At 38.2% G+C, this 26982-nt stretch overlaps 2 long non-coding RNA genes across 10 annotated transcripts in view; both read right to left on the reverse strand.

Moving 5' to 3' along the window:
- LOC144318334 (uncharacterized) overlaps positions 1-26982 on the reverse strand; it is a 161803-nt gene that overhangs the window by 112149 nt on the left and 22672 nt on the right. For 8 of the 9 annotated variants that reach the window (XR_013384201.1, XR_013384205.1, XR_013384204.1 and 5 more), the window contains exon 2: positions 10100-10356. This is a non-coding gene — a long non-coding RNA (uncharacterized LOC144318334). Of the gene's footprint in view, positions 1-5190; positions 5430-10099; positions 10357-26982 lie in introns of those variants that run through there. The other variant, XR_013384198.1, reaches the window with a different exon arrangement.
- LOC144318336 (uncharacterized) lies at positions 14717-17214 on the reverse strand. The gene is made up of 2 exons (XR_013384208.1): positions 15434-17214; positions 14717-15123 (listed from the first exon to the last, which is right to left on the reverse strand). It is a non-coding gene; the product is annotated as an uncharacterized LOC144318336 (long non-coding RNA).

A 26982-nucleotide genomic window follows, 5' to 3' on the forward strand; every position in this document is an offset into this window, starting at 1 on the left:
GTAGTAAGGAACCTAGGCTGTATCTTATAGGGTCAAAGGCTGGAGAACAATGAAGGTCCCTGGATGAATAAATTGTGTTAAAAAAGAAGAATCCCCAGAGAAAGTAGCTCCTATCAGTCTATAGTGCATAATTGCATAACCTCCAGGCTAGCTTGCTTACGTTCAATGACCCGCTGGCCTCACCAGCACTTCTGGTTCAGGTGACACCATTGTATGCTGTTCCATACAGGAAGAGCCTCTTTAGGTAATTCCTCACAGTTCTAAGAGGAGCACTGTTGACAAAAGGGTGGACAACACTGGAGTAGGGAAGAGTCTGGATCAAATGGAGATGGAGAGGCGAGAGGTTGGACCAAGGATTTAATAGGTTTATTTAATAAAAATGTATAGAATTATTGGCCAATTATTAGTTCACTTAATCTTTACAATAGCTTCCTGAGGTGGGTGCTACTATCATTTCCATTTTTGAAATGAGGAAGCTGAGACACAGAGATGTTGATAGCTATGCAAGGTGGCATTCAAGTAGGGATTTTAACTCAATGAAGAGGTCCCAGGTACCCCCACCTCTATGTTGCCTCTCCATAAGGCTGCCCCCCAGTTAGGGAAAGCAGTTAACATGAACCACTATGTGTGCTATGTGCAGCACTGTGCTAAATGCTGTCTCTGTATTATTTCACCTTATTCTCACAATAACTCTTGGAAGTAGATGCTAATATTAGTCCCATTTTATAGACGAGCACATCACTGATCAGAGAAATTAAGTTAATCATCCCCAAAGTCCATCAGGCTTAGCATAAAAGAGCTGAGATTCCAACCTTGGTCGTGCAGACTCCAGAATATGTGCTGAGAACCACCATACCCTATTAAAGAATGTACAAGATGGATGAAGGAGGAGGGGGAAGGGGACATTAATGTAATTCAGACTGGGTAGAGGAAGGAACTTGAATCTAAACATGGGACAGCCAGGGGCAATGAGAATCCGTACATTCCTGTATCATTAATGCAATAATTTAGTTTTGTTTTTTTTTTTTTAAGGTATGTTTTATTCATTGGTATAAATATAATCAAAAACTGCATTGCCTGGGAAAGTTTATGAAAGGAGGGGCTTCAACTGCAGGAGTTCTAAAATTAACAAAGACCTCTTCTGAAGTTTAGCTTGGGAGGCCCCAAATTTAAATCTATACCCCCCAGCTGGACTGGAAAAATATAAAAGCCAAACGGCCAAGTTAGCCTTGGAATCCTTATATTGCCCTCCAAGAAGCATACGTTCTGATTGAGTGTTGAGCACAGCAGGAAATATCATTACAGACCTAGAATCCAGATTTCTACCAGAAAATGCGAAGCATCTGGCAGTTTTGAAAGGTAATCTTTCCAGATTTACTTTCACATAAACTATACTCCACTACAGCACTAGAAATCATGGGGGAAGATTGTTTTTAATATAGTGGTTCAGAGAACAGCACAGGGAAACTTAAATGAAGACAGCATTTCATCTCCAGGTCTTTATTAGCAAAAATAGCACCCTAGACCTTCCTTATTTGTTAAGAAAGGTGGGCTCACTAGGATAGTCTTAAGACATTTCCCAATGCCTCCTATGTAGCACATTAATTTCTAGGGAATTCTGTGGGGTGCCTCTTTTCTGAAGCAATTGGCCATTGATTACCCATTAGTTTGGTGGTTGTTATTTTTCTCTACAGGAAGCTAACTGAAGTTTCAAATTATCTTCCATGACTTTTCTGTGAGCACAGCACCAAGTTCCTTTATTATTAGTTGGAACGACCAGTTTCTGGTTTTGTTTTTTGTTTTTGTGGTTTTTTTTTTTTTAATTATATCTCCAGTTTTAAATCCATGTGGATTGAAGGGAAACACACTGTTTTCTTTTTTCCTTTCTTTTTTTCTTTCTTTCAGAAATAATGTGGATTGAGCTATGCATAAACAATCGCGAAAACATTCTCATAGCTTTCATTGCACTCCTAACATCTCTCAGATGATTTCTCTCAGCACAAAACCTATTATAAGCAAGGGAAGGTCAAAGTATAGATTTTAATCTTGGAGGGGGAGGTAGATAGAAAATAGAGCAAAACCAGACAACTTGAGAAATTCTCAATGATCAATGTTCTCAACATCATAAAATGGAAACAGGAGAGTTTTGTTGTTTCTTTCCTTTTTTTTTTTTCTTAAAGACATCTTGGAAATAGTCATTTATAGCAGAATGCACAACGTGAGATGTTTGAACTGCATGTGAAATATAAAAGCCAAGCTGAAAATGTACATTATCAAGATTGTTAGACAACACTGCATTATTGTTTTTCCAAAAGCAGAGCATGAATTTGGATCTTAATTACAATGAAAGCAAATGTGTAAAAGAAAAGTTTATCTCCTATTGCTGTTTGTCTATAATTGATAGTGTGACAAATAATTGCACCGCTATTGTGTATGGCAGATAAGTAACTTCGGTAGAAATCTTGCCCTACACGGCAACCAAACAGCTGTTTATCATTGGCCTAATTATCAAGTTAATGAGATGCTAATTTCTATATTCATAAGGCATGCATGAGCAAGTACTAGTGTATGCAAAACAGGGTTTAGTGACAAACTTAATAAATAACATAGCAAGGTATTGGTAAATAAACACAAATGGTTTTAAAATCTAGGACTTAGCTCACTGGGAAACTGTACAGCTCCAGGATGCATGCCCGGCCGTCTACTGTCTTTAATGCATACACAGTGCTGACAGCAGCCCTCTTTCACTCGGTAGTCTTGATTCAGCTCCTGCCGTGTCTATAGAACTCCTATTACAGTTGCTCAATGGGGGCAGAATCAGACACACTGTGCAGATTTATGGATGGCTGTTTCAATCCCTATGGGATTGTGGTGCCAGGCTTCCAATTTCCCCAGCACAAGATGGGATGCCCTTTTTTAGGAAATTAATATTATCAGGAAAACTCTCCAATAAGCACTGCAGTGAAACACGCTTCTTCCCTTTCTCCCAGGCAACAGTGCCTCTATGGGAAAGTTTGTGTAACACGCAGATTTGGGGTTTCCTCATTGACTTGAAGAGAGGAACTCTTTGGTTTTGTTTTTTTAATAATAACTGTGACAAAAGTAGTAATAGTGACACTTAAGTAGTTAAACCAAATAGGAAAGCATGTGACAATTTGCAAAAATTGTCTTCAAGACCTGGAATTGCGGGAAGGAAAATGATTTGCGTTGGTTTTAAGATAGAATGTGAAACTTCTGAAATGTTTTGAAATGCCGACTTATGCCATCTCCTTCTTGTCATAGAATATAAGGTCATTAAGAGTGCTCTTCGGGGGCAACCGGTTTGCCATCACCTTGAGGACCTATTCACACTGCTCTCTGGTCCGTACAATATCACACAGATGAAGAAAAGTGGTGGATCCAGAAAAGTTGCTTTGCCCTTAAGCGCAGAGCTACATGGCCTGACAATCAATTTCCCCTTGTTTGTTTTTTAGAATTCAGCCACAAGCACGGTGTGTCGAACAGCTAGCAATGAAAATAAAAGACTGGAGGTGTCACCAAGAAAGTGGGTGGTGTGTCTTTTTTAATAACCTGATATATGATCATCCTGATCGAGAGGTGTCGAACAATGTCATGTTTAAAGTTGTATCATGGTTTATTTCCTAACCTGAAAACCTACAGAGGTGCTAAATGAATGAAGGTGCATGGATTCACTCAGCATGCAAACTGGTAGTAATATGCTCCCAGTCATATTTTGAATCTCTATTATTGAGAGTAACCAAGTTACAACAGCTGGTTCCTTCATTCTAATGACATTATTAGTAATGATAGCTCTACCTTGCATTTGACGTTTGTCATATGTTGATTTATAGGAATTTTATAGTAAACCTGAGGGTTTCGACTACGTGTAAGTCGGTCTCATTATTTTACAGGTGTAGTTATTGAAGCCCCAAGTATAGAGATTGTTTGTGACACAGCCAGGACTAGAACTCTGAAACCTTGCTCATTCTCCCTCTCTTTCTACTTCAATCATCAAGCTGAAAAATGATCAGGGTGTTTGACATGGCATGCTTTGCAAATTTGCTTATAACAAGCAAAACAGGAAAGTGTCTGATGTCTGACATGATTATAAAATGGGATTTTCTGATTTTTCTATGCACAGTAGCAATTAGTCATGTACCCTCAGGGAATAAGAATACAATTCACCTCACAGAACCATAATTCTCTGCTATGAGCAGAGTACCTCATTTTCTGATATAACTTTTCCCTAATCACTCAGAAAGGACTGAAGAATATTCTAGGGACTCTAAGTCATTCACTTCAATACACACCCATTGAGAAATCACCACATAATAGGAATTCCAGAGAGCAAGGCTCTGTGTTATGGGGGTGTGGAAGATTGGAGCCATTTTCCAAGAATTCAGATGCTGTTGGAGCAAACAATGCAGTAGGAATTGCATGGCTGAGACCATTATGTTGATCAAATCTAGCTAATTATAGAATAATGTAATTCTGGTGGCTTGGGTCAAACCAATGCCTTAATGAATTCTCATGGAGGAGTCTTAATTCTAACTGTTTCTTTAGATCCAGGACCATGAGTAGCAGTGATGTGCAGAAATAAAGCAGAGTCCACTCTGGGATTTTGGAGGTGAGATGGGAGCACATACAGCTAACTCAGAGTTCTCAAACATTAGTGTGCATCAGATTGACTTGTAGCTCTTTGCTAAAAGCACAGATACTAAGAACCAGTCCCTGACCTTCTGAAGCAGAGCCTCCAAAAATGGGACATGAACATCTTCATTCTTAAGAGTCTTCCTAGGTAAACTTAATATTTACTAGAGTCTGAAAATCCTTAGGTAGGTAGGTTTTCAAACTCCATGAAGACAAGAACCCACCTGTCTCCTGAAGTTCTGAGTCATCTGAATAAATATTCTTGAATGAATTAATAAATGAAAAAGTAGAAATTCAGGAAAGTATTAGAAAACCAGAGTAGGATGCACTCAAAACAAATAAAGGTGTGATAGGCCAAAGCTCCAGGATGACCCAAATCAGAACAGCACCTGAGAACAAAGAAATCCCCTCAAGTCAGGTCCAATGAAGACAGAAGACAAAAACAAAAACAAAACACATGGACTTCATATAACTGAGCATGTATGAAAACCACTATGCTTGACCAAGCAGAATGTCACACCAGCTGCCAGATTTCTTCAGATTAGGATGCACTTTATTCACATTCGCATATCTCTGAAATCAAGATGCCCCTCCCATTGGGTGCATTTTACCACTTGCACTATCCTGGATTGAACTCTGGTTTGTCCTTCTTCCAGGGAAGCTTTTGTGTTTGTTCTTGCCAGTCACCTGAGGGCACTATCAAGCCGAGACCACTTCAAATTAAATCCTCTCCTGAGGATTTCTGGACCACATGAGCACTGTGAATTCAGGCTGTATACCTGCAAAAGTGGCGAACTATAGTTCATATTTTCATGAGAGATACTTTCCCCCTTCCTCCACCCAGTGTCAATGTTGAAACTACAAGTTTCCCTAATCGTCCTTTTCTGAATGTTGGGTTTAAGTCTTATTTACTTCTGCAGTGAGGATTTAGGATGGATTTTGCAGAAATCAGCTATTAGATTCCAGAATGTGCGCTCCTCCCCTTACTCTACTTTTTCTCACGCTTTGTTTAGAGAGGAACGTTAAATATTGCAGTTTACAATTGAGAGGATTTTATATATGATAAAATATGGGTCCTTTCCACTGAGATTCTCTAAAATTCACAGCTGAGTAGTTCTAAGTCTATGGGGAGAATAACAGGAAGGTCAACATCTGCCTAAACATAGAGTGGCTAAAAACACCAAGTTCAGGTCCTGATAAATCTTTTGGATTTGTCACATTCTGGATACTGATGCAATGGCACTCAGATTTCAGAGGCTCCTGTAGGATGTTGTAGTGCCATTTGCCACATTCACAGATTCATTGTGAGACCATCTTTCTTCTCTTCTCCTACAATGTTCAGCATATGCTAGGTGCTCATGTCGTATTTACTGAACTCCATGTTCTAGAACATGACTGTCTAAACACAACTTGATTTGGCTCTGCACGCAAAACAAAATTTCTACTCATGTTGGTTTCTAAGATCTGTCTGGCAATCACTTCTGGGCAACATTAGGAAATTATGCATGGTTTCTGGGTAAATGTTTTAATAAAATTCTTAACATTTGCAGAATTCGTTTTAAATGTTGTTCTCTTGTTGATGCAGCTGTTGGGATCAGATGGATTTCTGTGTTTTGCTTTGCTTTTGTTTTGTCTTTCCCCTGAAGAAATTGTTGTTATAAATTCTCACTTTAACTAAAACTAATTTTTTTTTTCAGTAATATAAAATGTATCTTAAGTGGTGATGGCTGGATTGATGATCCTCTGGCGTAGCTCAGTCTGTATATTGTCCCTCCCTCCTCCACGAGACAAGCCAACATTCTGCGGAGTACTCAAGATTGCAAGCTGCATTTCCCCCCTTTAGTTAGTCTGTTCCTCCTTTATTGCCACCCAAACTTGCTTTTCTTTGACTCCAGTTTATTTTTTCCCCTTAGAACACAAATTTTACATTTATCTTTCCTTTTATTTTTTTCTTGAGTTTTATGAGGTGAAGGCCCACCCCATAAAACCCTGTGGCCCTGCAGCTGTCTCCTAAAATAACTACTTTGAAGTGCCTGCCCTTAGTTCCAACTACTTCTTCCTCACCAGCTGCCAGTCTACCAACTCTGGGAGGAAGCTTGGAAAGCAGAAAAATCTGTGTGATTGTCAGTGGAGCAAACTGTGAAGAAAAGGCAGAATTATCAGCTCCACGTATCTCCAGTTTCTGAAAGAAGTGGTGTCCTAGTCTATCCAGACAGCTATAACAAAATACCACAGACCCAGTAGTGTATCAACACAAGTATATTCCTCTAAATTCTGGAGGCCAGAAGTCTGAGATCATGGTACCGGCAGGGTCAAATGAGGGCCCTCTTCCAGGTTGCAGACTTCCACATGGCAGAAGGGCCTAGAGAGCTCTGTGGAATCTCTTTTGTGAGATCTCTAATCCCATTCATGAGGGCTCCACCCTCAAGACCTAATACCCTCCTAGAGACCCCACCTTTACTATTACCTTTGGCAGTTAGGATTTCAACATGAATTTGGGGTGGACAGATTCAGACCATAGCAAATAGCAATCCTATTATGTTAGATAAACCCAATCTTCTCTTCAAGTTCCAACGGATGGATAATCAGTAATATTTTCTTGAATTCTTCCAGTAACCTAAGAACAACATAACTTCTTCCTTCCCCTTTTTCTTTCTCATTTCCTTCCTCCTTTATTGTTTCTTCCTCTTAATCTTTCCCTCTTTGCCTCTTCTTTCTTCTTTATTTTTTCCTTTTGCCCCAAATTCTATGACTTGAACTAATGGAGTATCATTTTTTGGTAATAGTGATCATAAATCACTGACTGTCATCTCTAACTATATATCACACTTTCTACTAAAGGCGAGTATGTCAAAGCATACTTGCCCACGGTTATCACTTCCCAAACTCCACACTCTACAGGTCCTATAATGAAATAAAACAAGAAACATATGTTTACATAGTTGCATTTGGTCTTTCTAGTGAAATAATTGTAATGATAAGAATCTTGGCAAATTTTACAGCACTACCTAACATTTTATTGAGCTCATACCTAGGTATTGACACATTCAAAATTCTTTACATGGATATTCTTGGTTAATCTGTGAGGCAAGCCCTGTATTTCCAAATTTTACAGATAAGAAAACTGAGCCCCAGAGAGGTTAGATAACATTGCCAAAGTCGTGCAACACTAAGTTTGGGTTATGATCTCTATATGAATATCTTGATATTTGGAGAATTTTTGGTTAAATAAGCTTAAAATTCCCTAAGTAAATACATATAGAATTTTTCTATAATAAAGAGCATGTTTAAGAGAAAGAAATTACAGTTACGATGTATATAGTTTTAGACACTTACTAATGAGAGTGGATCCATTCTCTCAGCTGTATCACTCTGTATCCAGGATCCAGGATCCGGAATAGGCTTGTGGCTCTGTAAACTGCATATCATTCTTTGGGAAGCCTTGCTTATGGTAAGGTTAACAATTTATTCAGGAGGTGCACTTGGTTTTTCAAAACCTAATTCCTAGAACATTTCCTGTTTCTAAGAATTCTCCAGCAGGGTGTAATTATCAAGATACAGTTCTTCACTCCATGCCAGCGGATGCTTGGTGGTCCCTGACTCAGTAGTTTAAAAACTACTTTGCTCACCACCATATCATCTCTTCTTGCCCTGAATAGCCTCAGCAATCATTTTCCTTTCCTAAGCAGCTCTTGCTGTATAGTCTTTTAATAACATTCCCAGGGATGTTTACTCTACAGATGGTGGTGCCACTTTGACCTTTATTCATCACAGGCTGAGTAACAAGGTGTGATTCTCTTGAGATTCTCTCTCAGCCTCTTCCCAATTCATCTTCTTCACATCAATCACCGAGTCTTTGACACCTACCTTCTCTTTTCCCTGCCTGCGTGGACTCTTGCACAATTCTGCATTCCTAGAGCAAAATATCCATGTGTCTTCCGTGTTAATGTTGCATTGGCCGATCCCCAGGATTTAGTCAGAACAGATAATCCCAGGAACCACAGAGCAGTGTCAGCTGCTCCAAGAGTACATTAGGGAAGGAATAAGGGATGCCTCCTTCTGGGTTTTCCTTGTACACTTGGTGATCCCAGTTCTTTCTTCTATGAAGTGCTCAGGAGGCCCCACAGAATTAGTTCCATCTACATTAGTGAGTCGACCTCTCTATAATCTGTTAAGTGAGTTCTGTTAACAGATGGCTCACAAGGGTGCCTGTAGAGCAAGAACTAAGGTTGTGAGGTAACAGTGAGGTGACAGGCTCTCCCATGTGTTCTATACATGTGTACTGATAAATTATGAAATTGTGTGGCTATTTTGTTGACAAAAATAACTTTTTGTTACTGGTTTTTCCCGGATCCAGATCCACTCAAGGGCTATGTCAGAGTCAGTATCTATCTCTCTTCTTTCAGCAGCTTTTAGATATTTTCCAGGGTCCAAAACTCCCCAGTTCCTCAACCATTTAAAACCATTTCACCAAGTGAGCATGCTACATGGTCCTGCTTCTCAGTCCTCATATATAACCTATTATATTTTATTTGATGATGGAAGCTATATGAATTTCCAGTTGATTTACAGAAAGGGAGGATTAAGCAAACCCCAAATGCAGGGAACTGTTTCTCATTTTTAGATGTTGTTGAAATTTTCTATTATAAAATCCTTAATTCAGCGATGATGAAAATTAGGATAGAATAAAAATCATGAATAATTTCACTCAAATAAACTTTCATTTCAAATTTAAATCTACCAGAACAAAACAAAATGTTTAAAAAATTTCTTATAATGTTTACTTAATTTCTATGTATAACGGAGCTACACCTGCATATGGCAGGTGATCAACAAGTATTTTATCCAAGGTGAACCAGAATTCCCAAGGGGCTACTCCTAGCAAAAACAAGTAAGTCCAACTAAAAAAAGAGACTGCAACGCCTCAGGGGCTATCATTTTTGGGGATGGAAGTGGGAATGAACTGGGCAGAGAGATTACTGGAGGGGATATTGCCTGAGGCCTTGGGAGAGGTTGTTGACTGGAGTGTGTAACTAGAGGGAAGAGGCTGTGCCTGGTGGCTAGGTGGGATGGAGTAAGCAAGATGGAATGAATAGGAGCAGCTGCAGTGAGAAAACAGCTTCAAAGGGAACATTAGGAAGTTTTCCTATGGGATGAACTGTGTACATTTTTATATATTTTTAATACTGCCCTTCCAAGAAAATTCATAATAAAACTCGATTACTCTTTAACAATTTTGAAAGTTAACCCTATAATTTTGAAGCAACACCACTCTGAGACTGGCTCTGAGGAGCTCAGCCTCCTTTAGGCTCCTGAAATATCTATTTTGCCCCCACCTCCCACATTTATCTCAACACTTAGAAACCGTGGATTCTCTGAAGACAATGTATCTGTTTCCCAAGAAAGGGTCAGGCTGAGAAAAGCCCCTTTCTGACCAAATTTCACTCACTTTAACAGGATCAGTCCTGGAAGAGTTGTCCTAGTTGCAGGTGGTTCCGGAGAAGGATGAATCCAGGGCAGGCACATAGGTCAAATCAGACACAAATTGCATTAAGCATGAATACAGTGAATTGACAACAGGAGTCCAACATGGAATAGTTGCTTTAGTGGCTGGTTTCTGCAGGTCGGGAGATTCCCAGCTGGATGACAATCGTAAGTTGTCTCTGCAGCCAACGGCTTCTTGCTAAGTAGATTTTGGGATCTGGGCTGCAAGAATAAAGTTCGGATTTGTCTCTTGGTTGCAATCAACTGAATGAATTAAACTTGGAGCATCATGGGTGGGAATGAAGAAGTTGGGTTTTTGCTGCGACTACCCTCTACGAAGGATCTTGTGCTACTTCTGACTAAATGAATTCTGAATCACCCATGCTTCTTTGAACATTTATGTCAAATGCCCTGGCAGGAGGAGTCAAGTGGGACAAATTTAAATCACATGTGAGTTCCCATTAGCTGTTTTTTCTACTTTAAAACAGAAAATATCTTTTTTTTCCTTGGATGCCCATTAGGGACCCATCTCTCATCCAGACATACACAATGGCAGATTCCATAAGCATATGAGGTTTACAATGCTTTAAAACAAAACAAAACAAAACCCACAACACTGATTAAAAAAGAAGTGATTATGAGGTCATTTACCAGAACTCAAAAAAAGAATGGAGTTCAGTTGTAAAAACATCACACATCAAATAGCTTGGGGTGGGGGAGTTGATAGACCCTGTTGTCAGAGCTCAGCACTAAGTCAAGGCTGCTCTGGTAGCAACTGGATTCTGAGAGTGAGTTTTAATCTGGAGGTACACAGTATCTCCTGCTACATGGAACACTTTAAATGGGGACTTGAGAGTGTTGTTGGGCCTGCTAGTTTCCAGATTGAGGCCAATCAAAAGCAGTGATGGTAAAGACTTTAATATGGGATTCAGTAGACAATTATTGGCATTTTAATACATGCTACAATAAGTTACATCAACTCTACATTGACACAGTGAAGTGGTGGTTTGGAAGCATTATACAGATGATTTATTTTGCTTCTGTGTTAATTTGTCTAAGCATAATAATTCCCAGGTGACCTGTAGGAATCATATTGCTTACCAATTGGTAAATTGCTGTGATTGGTGGACTTTCAAAAAGCTTTGCAAAAGGAAATAAACCCTGAAATGTAATGTTGATATCAACTAGACACCACTATTCTAATTTTACTGCAAAAAATACATTGGCTGGGGTCATTAATAGCTTTAAATCCCCTCCAGGTCTCCCAGCATTCCTTGGCTAAATGCCAGGGTCTGGGCTGACCACTAGCCAGATCTCAGCTCTCTGATGCTTGGCAACACTCAGGCTATTTGCAACTATGTGCTCCCAGATGCATTCCTTTCTTCTGTGCCTAAGGATGCAGAGGGATGCTAAAGGTATCTTTATGACAGCGTAAGATTCCTTGTCACAGGGATAAAATTCAGTGGACTTTTATAGCAGCAGCTGCTCTTCTGGAACTAGAAGAAATAACTCTCCAGGTAATCACAAAAGAAAAAAGGAAAAGGGATGAAAGAAGAAATAGAAACAAATATATTATATTCACGAAAAGTATCAACGGGGCAGGAGGGAGGGCTAAGAACAGCATTTATTGTGTTTTGACTATGGCTTCAAGGTTCCCATTAAGCTCAGGAAAAGGAGAAATGCAGGCAGTCAGATGTGGATGTCACAGCCAAGAAATGCTGTCATCTGCAACATTGCCAGCTCTCTGGTCTCCAGGGCCAAAATTGTAGAAGTGATTTTCTAGTCTGAGAAATCTAAAGATATAAAGGTAAAAAGCATATAGGGTATTTCACGATGTTTGATAGCTGCTGATTGTGTAACAGAAAAAAAAAAAAAAAAGAAAAATAACACTTTGGGACAGAACACTTTCCCTTATCTGTTAGAGAAGTTTATTAGGCAGAGAAATCTTTGAAGAAGGTGGCAAGGACCTGGGAGTAATGGCCGTGGACATCCTTTACGGAGTCAGAAATTACAACAACAAACAGAAAGTATGAAATAAGGTTTCCTCATTATTTCATAAATTTTATCTGTAAGATGAATTCTTGTTGCGAACACTATCAGGGACATTGGATTTCTCTGATCCCTGGTGGAGGAGAACCCATGAAAATTCCCTCCCTAACAGGTAACAGGCTGCAAATAAGTCATTCCTTCCAGAAGTCTCTGACTCTAACTTCAATGATGATTGGAACTGCTTTGATTGCATTCAGGCAAATGACTCATTGACTCCACAAGAAGCGCGTGCACACACGCGCACACACACACGGGATCGTTAAATATAAATTTTCACATAGCTTGCAAATTTCACCAGCCTTAAAGAAATTGTCTTCCACTGAAACATGTCTACTGGAGCGTGGCGTGCCAGTCATTACAGCATCTTATACTTCATGCTGTGCAAGCTGCCTGCCCCCAGTTAGAACTGTTGTAGATTTAAAAAAAAAAAAAAAAAAAGAAGAACTGTTGTAGATTAGTCCTAAAATTTCTCAATCTATAGGTCTCTAATGTCAAAAATCATGGTTAGCATTTCTTTTTTTAAGTGTTAAAACTCTTTTTGATGCAAGGTCAATAATGAATAGCGCTTCCTCTGAATACCTGGTGAAAGAACTCTTTCCGATAGAGCTCTTCAGGGCATGTGGGTATTTGGGGTCAATATCTAGGGCTCTGGCAATGTGGGAGAGGATGTATGATGGTGAAGAATCTGTTAGGTGTAGCAACCACTTAATTAGGAAGGTGACTTACTGCCTGTTTCCTGGGTGCTGCATTTCCCAAGGCTGTCAGGTCTAAATCTGATTTCCAAATATTTGACTTGCTCATGGAGGTCAAGTGCCTGTCACAATGGGTTTCATCCCTGTCAGCTTCCCAGTAGCTCTCCATTCCCTAGATGAATCCTACCTTTATTCTCAGAATGTTACTGGGCAACTAACGAGGCAGTACTTTCACCCATTTCTGAAAGCGAATTACATCGGACGCCCTATTTTATCAAACTTTGTTTCTTTTAACCCATCCCTATATATCACTGAAATAAAAATTCAATTATTATAACTCTTCAACTTGTATTTAGGCTCTCCAAAAATAGCATAGATTCTCCTTAAAATCAAATAAACTGATTTGAAAAGGTATGTAAGTCATATTTACTTTCGTTTATGGTGTTTTCCCTGTCTCTATGGCCTACACTTCCTTGCTTCCACAATCAAATGTGTTTGATTGCAATGATGCAGTCAATTTCTCCAGCCTTTGACTCAAGGATGATGCCCCATTTCACTGACATAACTTACATATTATGGTGTAAACCCCTACAGACTTACTTGCTGGATATTGTTCTTCCCAAAGTATCACTTCAGACTTTTCTGAAAGTTCCCCAAGGATTCCTCACAAAAGCTCAGGAGTAGATTTCTACAGGTCTTTCATAGAAAAAAATCCTTCCCTTGTTTACACCATCCTATCTTTAATGTCGATGGGATTAGAAGGAGGTCACTCCAATAAATTTGTGGTTACTGTTGTAATATCCTCCTCTGTAGAGTGGATCCCAGGGTTGGGAGGCACCTTTAAAAAATACGTCTCCGATGGTGGTAATTTGAATGAGGGATGATGGAGTAAAGAGCATCTGGCATGGCCATTTAGAGGAATGTGATGTCATTCTCTGAGTTAATGATTATAAGGGTGATACAGGAGAGCTTGGTTCTTGTCTCACGGAGTCCAAGAATGAATCTCGTGGACACAGGAGAGTGAGTCAAGGGATAGAAGTTTATTAAGTAAAGATACAGAGAAAGCTCTCAGGAGGGAGAAGGGTCCTGACAGGGTTGCCACTGAGGGCTTGTAGGGTTGGTCTTTTATTGGAAGCCTAATCAGGGAACTTAAATCCTTTTAACATATCCATTGATATCACCATTAAGGACTAGTGATAACATCTTTAGTGGCTTACTTCTTCCTTGGGATCGTTTATTCTTTGTTGGTCATGGATGACTGTCATAAAAAGACACCCTCCCTGCCCACACCTAGGGCAGGGTGGTCTGGCTTATTCCTTTATCTCTGGTTTCCTTACACCTAAGCATCTTTGGAATTTTTGCGAGCCTGCTTCCGTGGCTCCCTACCCAGCCCTGCATAGCCCCATTTGTCCCTAACTCAAGGGGAGATAAAAGTGTGCCTTGGGAGTTGAATGGTAAGTTTGGTTTGGGGGCCATCAGTTTTTTTTACGTCCTTATAAAATAACCAGTAGATGGTTAATAATATACAAATAAATCTTAGGAGAGTGGTGTGGTCTGGAAACATAACCGTGGATGTTATCAGGATACAAATGGTAATTAAATTCATGAGAATGGACAATCTTAATACAGGGAGTCTATTGTCAGAGAAAAAAAGTCTCAAAGGATCATCAACATTTAAGGGGAAGTCCAGGACTGATAGTCTGAGAGAACACTGTTGGAAGATCCAAGAGGAATAAAGAAAACCAGTAGAGAATAGAACTCATTTATTGGATGTGGGTATAACACATGAGTAGTTAAAAATGACTCTAAAGTTTTGACAATGGGTAACTGGTATTCATTGGTGAGTTGTAAATACATGTAAGTTTATTTGTACAGTTAAATTCCATTTCAATAAGAACCAATATGGGAAAAAAAGTTTGCAATAATAAAATTATTTCTAAGCCCAATCCAATGGCCTAGAGCATTAGTGCCTTGTTGATCTCATTACAACAAAATCCTCTACTATGAATTATTTAGTATAATGACTTTACCCAGTCCTTGTCTATAGAGTAGTTCTTCACTTATAATGAAAAAATCATAAGAATACAAACTGTTCCATGAAGGTTGATTTAAGTTAAAAAAAAAATCATTCTCTAGAGTCAGAGCGGTTTATCCAATGTGAAATGTGTTGTGCTCTGCTGGTAACTGAAGGTGGGCTCTGGGGTGTGCATTTAAATGGAGCTAATGAATTTCCTCTGTGCAGTCCAGCCTGGGGAGAAATGGAGAAGTCAGTTTAATAAAGCATGCAGTAGAATTGCCCTCTCTGGCTCTCCAGATTATAATAGTGGAGCGCGGCATTGTTCCCTTTTTCTGTAAATCTATTCTTGTTTTTCTGTTACTGCCACTTCTGACAGTCTCACCATCTCATTTTCTCCTCTGTCCTCCCTCCCTTTCTGCTGCTTCTTTCAGGCTTGCCTACAATCTCCTCCTTTCTACCTCTCTGTCTCCCTCTTAGCCTTCCTTCTCGTTTTCCTTTAATTAAGGCTGGTATCTCAATGATGAGCTGAAGAGATGCTCACCTTGTGCTCATACAAGTCTTCCGCAGCACAATGTTCTCAGAAGCCCTCATGGTGCTCCCTTTCCTGCTAGGCTTTGCAAAGTTGAGCCTCTGTGACTTGGTATGAAAGAGTCTGACTTTGTACACAAGAAATAAATGTGTTTTTGCTTGTTATTATTTCTGGGTTTTTTTTTTTTTTGTTTTTTGTTTTGTTTTGTTTTGTGTGTGTGTGTGTGTTTTGTTTTGTTTTGTTTTGTTTTTTTGAGAGCTCTGTTTCTTCTGCTTTCTGTTTGAGTCTGGGGAGATGGGAGGCAATTTATCCACTCATGCTTTTTGTTGTGGCTGTGCATTCAGTATAGAACTCAATGCTCATCACCTCTCTTTCCACAAGATTCCAAAAAGGTGACCCGTGTCAGTATTCACATGGATGGTAGATGCCAAGAGGATGCAGCTTAGGAATCTGCCATTTTAATTAGTGCTGTAGGTAATCACTATGCACACTAAAACCTGAGACCTTTACTTTAAAATCACCATAATGAGATGATTCCTTTGGGATGAGAATCTGTTTTATAGGAAGAAAAACAACCACCTAAGCTGCCTTTCCCTAACTCTACTGGCCTTCCAAGTCCATTCATAAATAAGACTGTAAACTTTCTGAGGTCAGGAATCATGCCTTTTATTTGTTTGTATCTCAGACTTGGCAGTATGTAGCCATGGAAGGAGTGTGTGGTGCTGGAGGTCAAAAACACTTGAGTTTCAACTTGACCTTCACTGCCTGTCCTTGGATAACTTCTTTAACCTTTTTGAACCTCATCGCATTCATCTGATAAAAATAGAATACTTAAGTACGAGATAGGCAAGAGCATTTGGTACTCTGGGTAGTAGTACAAAATAGAGTGATTAAATAAAACATATGGTAGAGGACACAATGTGCTGCTGGAGTTTCAAAATGTTATTACTCCTAACTTCACCTTCTATGTAACTTAGTTTCCCCCTTTGTAAAATAGAAATTGTATATTTTTATTACATATTGATGAGAAGTTAAGAATAGGAAAGTGCGTAAAAACATTTACAGCTTTGCTTGTCACATATAGTTACTATTATCTTGTTAGGCATATTTCCAGACATCAGTAAATCAAACTAGATCCATCATATACTTATTGAGGGCTTCTATGTACTAATCCCTTTGCCTGTGGATTCAAAATTAAAATCACTGGGTTTCTGAACCCCGGGATCTCACAATCTAGTGAGTAACAGGAGTAAGTACACAGATGACTCCTACAGAAGGTAATCTGTGCTCTGTGGTGTTCACTGAGCAATTGTAATCTAGAGGCTATAAGACTTGTTTTAGAAGAGGAAGAAATTAATTCTGACTGGGAGATTGGAACATCTCTGTTTAATGCTGGTTGAATTTAAGAGAGAAAATAAAATTAAGGTAAACCCTACTTCTGCTTATTTAATCTGCTTGGGAGGGCTTTAATTACACAGAAAAGAGAAGGAGCATAGTACAGTAGAACCTTGATTAAATGAAACACTTTGAATTTGGATAATGGGATTTTCTTGTTAATTCTCTTTAAGACCAAAAAGTCCATGTCTTGTTGTTGCTATTCCTACTTTTAATAATGCCTATTCAAATAGCCCTTATTGAATTAATATGGACTCAACAATTATGGAGACAGTAGAAAATATGAATGATTCATAATATAGAATTCTCAACTCTAATGAGTTTATTATCTTAGAGATTAAAAGATACATAACATATAACATTAAATAAAAATAAAACAGGGCAGCCTGGGTGGCTCAGAGGTTTAGCACCGCCTTCAGCCCAGGGCGTGATCCTGGAGACCCGGGACTGAGTCCTGCATCGGGCTCCCTGCATGGAGCCTGCTTCTCTCTCTGCCTGTGTCTCTGCCTCTTTCTATCTCTCTCTCTCCATGTCTCTCATGAGACATGGAGAATAAATAAATAAATAAAATCTTAAAAAAATAAATAAAAACAAATAAAAATAAAACAATAACATAAGGAAGTATGCAACTAGATAGAAATAAAAGACCACTCTATGGTTTAGGAGATAAATATTTTGGATGGGAATAGATTTGCACAACTGAGTCAGAATACATTCATTTGTATCAGAGAGAAGATATAAGAAACGAGTGTTTAAAAAATACTGAGAATGCAGAGTATTCAGTATTCAGACTGAGTATACAGAATGTTTGAATTTAAAGAGATGAGAAGCAAGGAGACAAATCTGGCAGTTTTCATGGTATCTGAGAATGTCACTTAATATTTCTTAGATGATTGAATTCCAGAATTCTCATTTTGAAGACCATCATCACTGATTAACATTTTCTGAGTGAGTACAAGGTACAAAGCAAACACAAATGGAACCCAGCCCAGTGGTCAGGAATGTGGGATTAGGAATCTAAGGAGCTGAGGTAAGTAAGAGTCAGCAATTACTATCTTTGGAGATTCAGCTAACTAATTTAGACTTTCTAAACCAACGTTTCCTTAGCTGCAATGTGATAATAATAATAGTATCTAACTTTTTCTTTTACTGTGAGTAAAAAAATGAGGTAAGCAAATTAGTTGGCACAGGGCCTAGAACATGACAAGTATTTGTTGTGTTAACCATTATCATTATCAGAAAGTCTTAGAGCTTGGACAGAAGTTGTAGAATTTATATAGACCATCTGAAATGCCTACACAGTTTTATTTAACCTGAATTTTAGATATATGCTTCTTTGGTTTTCTACTTATTCTAGTTTTGAGTGAAGTAGGTCCTGTTTTGTATTGTTTTAGGGCTTTATGATGATGCAGTTAATGCTGTTGATGTCATGCCTGCCTGTGTCTGCTTGGGCTTTCCAAGTAGTGACTTCACAGGGTTTCCATGTGAGCCTACTGCTAACTATCTTGCTGACTGAGATCATTCTCAGGCTACAGATCTGACCTTGGTTTGCATGGATGGACCAGAAGTAAAAGCCAAGAAGCATCCCGGGAGTGACTTCAACTAATGAGAAAAGGAAATTTGTGAGCAAGAACCCCAGCTTTGGGATGCCTGGGTGGCTAAGTCGTTGAGCGTCTGCCTTTGGCTCAGCTTGTGATCCCAGGGTCCTGGGGATTGAGTCTTGCATCGGGCTCCCCACAAGGAGCCTGCTTCTCCCTCTACCTATGTCTCTGCCTCTCTCGTGAATAAATAAGTAAAATCTTAAAAAAAAAAAAAAAAAAGGAAGAACTTCAGCTTCATTTTTTATGAGGCAACTCTGAGTTGTGTTCTGGAAATCCTATCAGATGACACCCAGTAGGTATGGACTCATTTCCCAAAAGAGTAACATGCTCACAAAAGAAACTTTTGTGAATTTTATATTTTCCCCATCTAACTTTCTCATTCCCACATTTTGTTTCCTATGCCAGTTACCAATTCATTTGCTCCAAATCTACCTTCTACCTCCTACTCTGTGAGAATAGAGATGAACCCTTTAGAATTTCTCCCCAGCCAGTTGTCATAATATTAAGCAGTTTCAGTAGAGGGAGCTGGAGAGACATACTGGAGAGGAAGGGAGTTTTCTCCCCATGATGCCAGAATGTTGGACTAGGTGAGCTACAGCGCACATGAAGCTTCCATACCAAGTGGCAGTCAACTCTCCATGAACAGCTAGCTTCTCCTGGCATACCTCTCTGATGGTTTTGCAACAAAGTGCCACAAACACAGCACCTCCTATGAATAATTTTCCATGGCAGCCCCCAGAGAAGCTTTGTAGTGAAGTGGTATTGGTTCAACATTTCCCTGTGGATGGCTCTCCTTAGCACAACTCAGACATCTTCATCTTCCCAGCTTCAGGGAACTCATGGAACCTAGGTGCATTCCCTTCAAAAAGGTCTGGATGTTAGTCATGGGGAGAAGTGCGTGTGTGTGTGTGTGTGTGTGTGTGTGTGTGGTGGAGGGTGGAGCCCCTCTACCAGAGATTCTTACTTTGGCATTCTGCATCAGCATTGGGGATAGAGGCTACACCTTTTATCTGCTATTTCTGCATTCTTTATAGTTCTTTTTACTCCTTAGTAGCTAATTGTTGTTACTCCAATCTCATTTTATAGTTAATATTTCTTTATATAAAGCCTTTTGTTTTTAAATTTCTGTGTGAGTCCTGTGTCTTCACAGGACACAGACCCATATACCTCCCAAATAAACTACTTGTACCCAAATCTTAGTCTCAGGGTTGGCTTTTGGAGGAATCCAAACTGAAATTGTTAGTTACAGTAGACATATTAGAAAGCAGATTCTCCCCAGCCTGTTCTAATTCTAGTCTAATTCTAGATTAGAATCTAGAATTGAATTGCTTGCTGACCAGAGAGAAACAAGAATCACACTTTTGATGGAAAGTGGAATGTCATAATTCAGGCATGATTTAGCCTCACAGTTACATACATTTTCACTTATGGTAAATTAGGAAGAGAAACAAGGAAGAGAAAGCTCCGGCTTTTAATAGCTCTAGCACACTGGTTCCCAGAATATGGTTCCCCAACCCCTGCATTAACATCATATGGGCACTTGCTCCTTCCCAGACTGAATACTGAATCAGAAACTCAAGGGTTGGGGTCCCAAAATCTGTGTTTCAAAAGCTGTCCAAGAAATTCTAATGCAGTGCAAGGTTTAAGAGCTAATGCTCTAGAACGTGAAAAAATTAAGAATATGAGAATTGTGGAGCAGATGGACTTTTCACAACTGACACAAAACCCTTGAAAAAGAAATGGTAGCCTTAGGTCAGCCAACCATCAATCCAGAGCTGTAAAGGCAGAGCACTTTCATGGCAGTGTTTGAGATCCTTTTCTGCAGCTGATGTGCAGAACAGGCTGGGATTTAGTTCCCTCATTTGATCATAGGAGACGTGCAATTTCAAATGAATCTAAATTCATAGTCCCAGAAAATCTTCTGTGCCAAAGTCAGGGCCATGATAGGAGAGAAGTGAGACTTCACGATCTTGGATGAGACATTTAATGGGTAAATGAGCCTAAGAGTTTTCAATGCATATCTCTCGCCTCATCATTGCCGGAGGAAAGCATTGTTCCCCTTGCTTGGATAGCATTTACAAGTCCCATGAGAGGTCAGTGCCTGACAGGATATTTGCCCTCCTCAGGCTCTGTACTTGCCCCTCTCCCAGTAATTCTAGATCAATAGGGGGATCAAGTCTCCCCCTGGCATAATTGGGTAGGTCCATCCTTGGTATGGATTATTCACCAAAAATCTGAAGAACACTTACAATATGTAGTGGAAGAAAATAAGACATTACTTATGAAAATATTCCCACAGTGTTGCACTAAGGAGGCTTCAAAGTATAAGGCAAGGCAGGGGAGATTTAAAAAATAAGGCAATCTTCTGTGATTCAGAATCCAGTATCCTCACAAGAGCCTGTAAAGGCTCCTTGAAGCTTAGAGACAAAGATGGTCTACAGTAGGCAAGATTGTCAGAATTGTGTTGGCAGTGGATAGAGGAAGGGGATAGAGATTCAGAGATGGGCACTATGTGTGTATATATATATTTTTGTGTCTTGCATCAGTATCCACAGTAGGAAGTGCCTACTTCAGAAGAGATGCTGGACAACCACTGGATAAAATGATTCAACCACCAGGTGTCAGCCAGCTTCTGTCCTTAGCTATGCTGATGCTAGTACACTCATCCCATGAACAGAGTATCCATGGTAGCAGAAATGGAGGCTATCCTGCCAAAAAGGAACCCCCCCACTCCGCACACATACCAATAGTATGATAAAATGTCACAGACAAAAATTTAAAGAATCAACTTACTTGGTAAACTTTTCCTGCAAAACTGACCTAGTTTTATTTTATATGACCAATTCCCCAGAGAGCAAGAAACTCACAATTCTTAGGGCTTCTAGTTAAAAGAATATTATTAAAATAATGTTAGTATTTTTTGAATGCTTACTCTGTTCTAGTCCCAATGCTAACACATTAATGACATCACCTTTTTTCCATACTTAAAATATTCCTGTGGGGTAAGCACTGTTAGCATTTATCTTAGGGAAGACTTCATAAGACCTGTTAGGAAGTAGCGGGGTCAGGGATTCACCCCTGATTCCAGCTGAAACTGAAATCCATGCTCCTAACCAGTATGCCATATTTGTTATAAAAATTTGTTTCAAAAAAGTGGTAAAAAACAAACAAACAAAAAAAACAAAAACAAAAAAAAACATAGTACTTGGGTAATTTTATTTTTTAAAGATCTTATTTATTAAAAAAAAGATTTTATTTATTCACGAGAGACACAGAAAGAGAGGTAGAGACACAAGGCAGAGGAAGAAGCAGACTCCATGCAGGGAACCCAATGTGGGACTCGATCCCAGGACCCCAGGATCACACCCTGAGCCAAAGGCAGATGCTCAAGTGCTGAGCCACCCAGCCATCCCTGTACTTGGGTAATTCAACTCTAATTGTCTCTGTTGTCTTTTGAAGTGGTAAGTTCCAGACTGTGAGCACCGGTACTTTGATTTTAAAAGGGTCACCAAGGGAAAGTCTTATTTCTGTTATCCTATCTACAATGTTTCAAGTAATTGCCAATAATCCAAATTGAGGTTCTTGGCTGCTGCAGCTTATATTAATGATTACACAAAATTTAATAAACATAAATTTAGCTGTCTATAGTGTTTGAGGAGTAATGAAAGAAATTATATTGCTTCTAAAGTAAAGCATCTAAATACAGTATTGAGAACCAAAATGTTAATTTATTTTTAAGAAGAAGTTTAGGTTTAGAAGTAGGAAAATGTTTCATTGAACCACGGTAGAGTTACATTTGTAATAAGAACTGCCAACTTTATAGTCAGGCTGCCTATATAATGTAAATCAAAGCTGGGAAGTGCTTTAGTTTAAATTGCTTTTTAAGACTGTTGAACTCCTGTTGGTTTATACACAAGATTTATGCCAGCATGTTCTTTCTGTCTCCATTTTTCATGAAGAGAATATTAATCTTTGATTACCTCCATAATTATGAGAGTGGGAGTAGCTATCTGGGGTGTACAGCTAATCTTTGATTGTTCATCCTACCTACAAATAAATTTCTACTTTTAAAAACACATCTACCCTATGCTAGGATTATAGAGCACACAGGGATTCCATGGGATGCTGGTATTGGTCAACCATATTCAGACACATTACCTCTTACTTTTCTCTTCTCTACCTCTGACATCTTACCCTCATGTATGTTCTAGATTGGCTAAATTTTGCTACGGTTTAGTCTCTCTCCTATCATCCATCAGAAAATCCCATTAATTGCTGGCTTCTCTCCATTTTGTAAAAACTTATAATGTTATTCTATTTTTGACATCTATTTAAGTAAAACACATGCTAATCATATAACTGGTTAGAAGCTGGCTAGTGCTTCTGAGAAGTACAGTTCATACACTTTAACCATATAAAAGTTGTCTTTTTTGAAATGTTAACAACTTTACACAATAAATGTTTATTTCTTAATCTTATAAATCTCAATTCTGGTCATAACTTTTCTGAGACTTTGTAATTTCAGAAATTAATTTGGGGATCAGACTCCTCCTGTCAATTAGGCCAAACCTAAAAATGATAAATTTTTATTTATTAAACAAAGGTATGTGCTACAGGGTAATCTTAGAAGGTATCTATTTTAGACAGAAAGACAATTTTAAATATGTGCAGTTTGAGCTTGAGATCTTAAAGAAGAAAGAGCTATGCAAAAAAAAAGAAAAAAGAAAAAAGAAAAAGAAAAAAAAAGGAGTGGGATACTTTTGTTTTCATCACTGATATGTAAAGAGTGTAGAAGTTGTCACTTCTTTCCTTACAAGAATAAAAAAAGATGAAGTGAAAATTGACAACTTTTCTTGGACTCCTCAGGGAACTGAGGGTGCAAGGCAAACTGACACCCCAAATCTGGAGAGACATAAAGTAAGGAAAAAAAAAACAGGCAAGATACAACTACATTAGAAGCCACTAGAGCCATGAATTGGTATGAATATTTAAATGGTAATTATGACAATTGGCGGGAGCCTGAGTATGGACTAGCTTGAGAAAGAAACTATTGGATGCAATAATGTTGGCAGTGGGGACACCATGTTGGATTTCACCACCAGGAAACCCTCAAGATTCTCATAATGAAGATTCAAGAGAGATACTTCTTGCCTCTGGTAGGGGAAAATTAATCTTTTTATGAAATACAACTAGAGATTTCTCCGTATCAAAGGTCTGTTCTTAAACAAAACAGACTTTACCAGAGCCATATCTCAACTGGAGGAAGTTCACTTCACCCTTCTATCTATCTGACTAGTGTTTCTGTTTCACTTAAGAAGGAAAAAGCTATTCAACTGGAAAAAATGCCTGTGAAGGTCACAGACCAGAGATACAGAACCTTTAAAAGACTGATATTTAACCATAAGATTGTAGATTACTTGCGCCCATATCACACTAAGAATGCTCCAATATAATACAGTGGATTACATCTGAAAAGCTGCGAGATACAGATTTTCCCTAAGAAGGGGTACTCAAGACCAAAGACAAGAAGGATATAATAAAAATAAGAACACCAGAGAGAAATCTGAAGTCTTTGGAACCTACAACTACAGCAAACTTTCATGTTTGTTCTTACCCAGATTAACATAAATCCTCATACTAAGTGCCTATATACCTCACGTCTTATTATTTAATATGACATGTTTGTCTTTCAACAAAGAATTGAAATGTATTCTAAAAGGCAAGGGGAAAAAACTATTTGAAGATATAAAGAAAGCATTGGGATCAGCCTCAGATATGGTGTAGGTTTTGGAATTAATAGAGAGGATATTTAAAATAACTATAATTAATAAGTTAAGGTCTCTAACATAAAAAGTTGACAAATCATAAGAAAACAAGAATAATGTAAGCAGAGAGACAAATCTAAGAAAGAATCAAAAGAAAATATTAGATATCATAAACAACATAACACAAATAATGTTTTTAATAGGCTCAGCAGTAGGAGTGGCCTAGGAAAGAACCAGTGTGCTTGAAAATATGTCAATAGAAACTTCCCAAAGAGAAAGTTAAAGAGGAAAATGAATAATAACTTAAAAACAGAATAAAACAGAAAACAGAAGAATATTCAAGATCTGTGGGACAATTTCAAATGATGTAACATATGTGTAATTAGAATACTAAGAATAGAAGAGAATAGAAGAAATATTAGAAGGAATAATGGTTAAAATTTTCCAAAACAATGGCATACACTAAGCCATAGATCCAGGAAGCTCAAAAACAACAAGGAGAATAAATATTAAAAAATCTACACCTTGGTATATTATATTCAAACAACAGAAAAACAAAGTCAAAGAGAAAATCTTGAAAGGAGCCAAAGGGAAGAAAGAACACTTTTCATAGGAGAACAAGGGTAGGAATCACAATAGACTTCTCATAAGAAACAAGTAAGCAAGAAGATAGAGTGAAACACTTGAAATGTTGAAAGGAAAAAAAAAAAAGAATTAGAATTCTATACCCAGCAAAATTATTTTTTAAACTGCCTCTCACTTCAAATCACAAGTCCCAGACTGTCACCTGTACTTCTGACCTACCCATTATAAGTCAAGGTTCCCATAGCCTCCTCCCCAGGTTTGATAATTGTCTAGAAAGGTTCACAAATCCCAGGGAAACATTTACTGGCATTTACCAGTTTATTATAAAGGATATTATGAAGTATAAAGATGAACAGCTACATGAAGAGGTACACAGAGCAAGGTACAGGGAAGGGATGCAAAGGTTCCAATGCCCTACAGACATGCCATCATTCTCACACCTCAAGGTGTTCATCAAACTAGACGCTCTCCAAATCTCACGGTTTACAGATTTATATGAAGGCTTCATCACATAGGCATGATCAACTATTAGCTCAATCTCTAGCACCTCTACCTTCCCTAGAGGATGGAGGTGGAGCTGAAAATTCTAAGTTTTGAATCACAACCTGGTATTTTGGTGACTGTCTCCCCATCATGAAGTGACCTGGAAGTCCATAAAAAATTGTTTCATTGGAACAAAAGATGCTTGTATCACTCAGGAAATTCTATCCCTCAAAAAATTTAGTAGCTCTGTGTCAAGAACCAGGAGCAGAGACCAAATATATATTTCTTATTATGTCATATCTATTCTACAAAATTTTTCATATCTTTATACATTGCGCAAAGAAGAATATACATACATAATTGTTTTGACATCTTCTTCTGAAACCTATAGCATTCTGGAATGCAGGAAAAACTGGTAAATGTTCATACATTTTATAAGTATTTTCTATCTTCTACCCTTTTTATATTATGCTAACCCTAGATTCACAGAACCTAACATTTCATTATGGCACACTCAAGAAGGAACTTATGAAATTCATTCACCAAACTATGACACTAAGGTGTTCCTGGTAGAAAGATGCTGCTAAAAAACAAACAAAAAACCCTGGGAACTATTAGGAAAATGACAATAGAAGTGCCATTTAGTAACTATAAGTATAAAGGTAATGATAACTAAATTATCATTATAATTGTAATAATAATTATTATTATTGGGTTTCAGAAAATAATGAAGAATTTTCCAAAATAAATGGTAGAATAAGGAGAAGAAACATTTAAATTGTTCATTTTCCACAATTCCTAACCTAACCATTAACTTAAGTAACATTTCACATTTAATAGTAGAGGACACAATTAGTCAATTATTTAATTTCTTAGAAAATAAAAGTACTAGATTGTTGATATTTTCCATATTTTGTCCAAATATATATGAAAAGAAAACTATCTGCAAATGATTAGTAATTTTAATTTTAAAAAGACTGTAAGTCAGAGGTCAGCACCATTTTCCTGAAAAGGACCATATAGGAAATATTTTAGACTTCGTTGGCCATATAGTCTCTGTCAAAGCAGCCATAGACAATGTAAGAAGAAGCAAGAGTGAGTGGTGTCAATAAAACTTCACTTATAGATACTGAAATTTGAGTTTCATATCATTGTCACATTACATTAAATTTTTTTTATTTTAATTTTTCAGTCCCTTAAATACATAAAAAACATTCTTAGTTTGGTAGTCAGGCAAAAAGTGGTGGAGGACCACATTTGGTGGGGAGGACAGTTTACAGAGTACTGCTCTTTGCTTTCTTGACAGAGCTCTGTGTGTGTGTGTGTGTGTGTGTGTGTGTGTGCTGTGTAATACACTTGTCCTGTAATCAATCTCCATTAATTCTACTCTCATTTATATGGATGAGCAAAATTCAGTATTTGGTATCAATAAGAAAGGAAATAGAAGTTTACCATATGGACCCCAAAATTCCTTATTCTAATATAGTTTTCCCTCTCGTGTACAAACAATCTGCTGCCAAGATCTCACCCTACAAACAAATATATACTACAGATGTGGAAAAGTTAGAAGAAAGTCTAGCATTATTCTTTAGTGGCCTAGTTTCCTGCCTTTCACCTATTTCTTTCCTGGTACTGCTTCTAGGAATGCCTATCATAGATCGAATGAGAAGTTTCCACCTAAGACTGGGAGACATGTCAAGGGACTAGACTTGACCTAATCAAAGTGTCTGCT

Source organism: Canis aureus, chromosome 8 (assembly GCF_053574225.1).
Source record: "Canis aureus isolate CA01 chromosome 8, VMU_Caureus_v.1.0, whole genome shotgun sequence".
Lineage (NCBI taxonomy): Eukaryota > Metazoa > Chordata > Mammalia > Carnivora > Canidae > Canis > Canis aureus.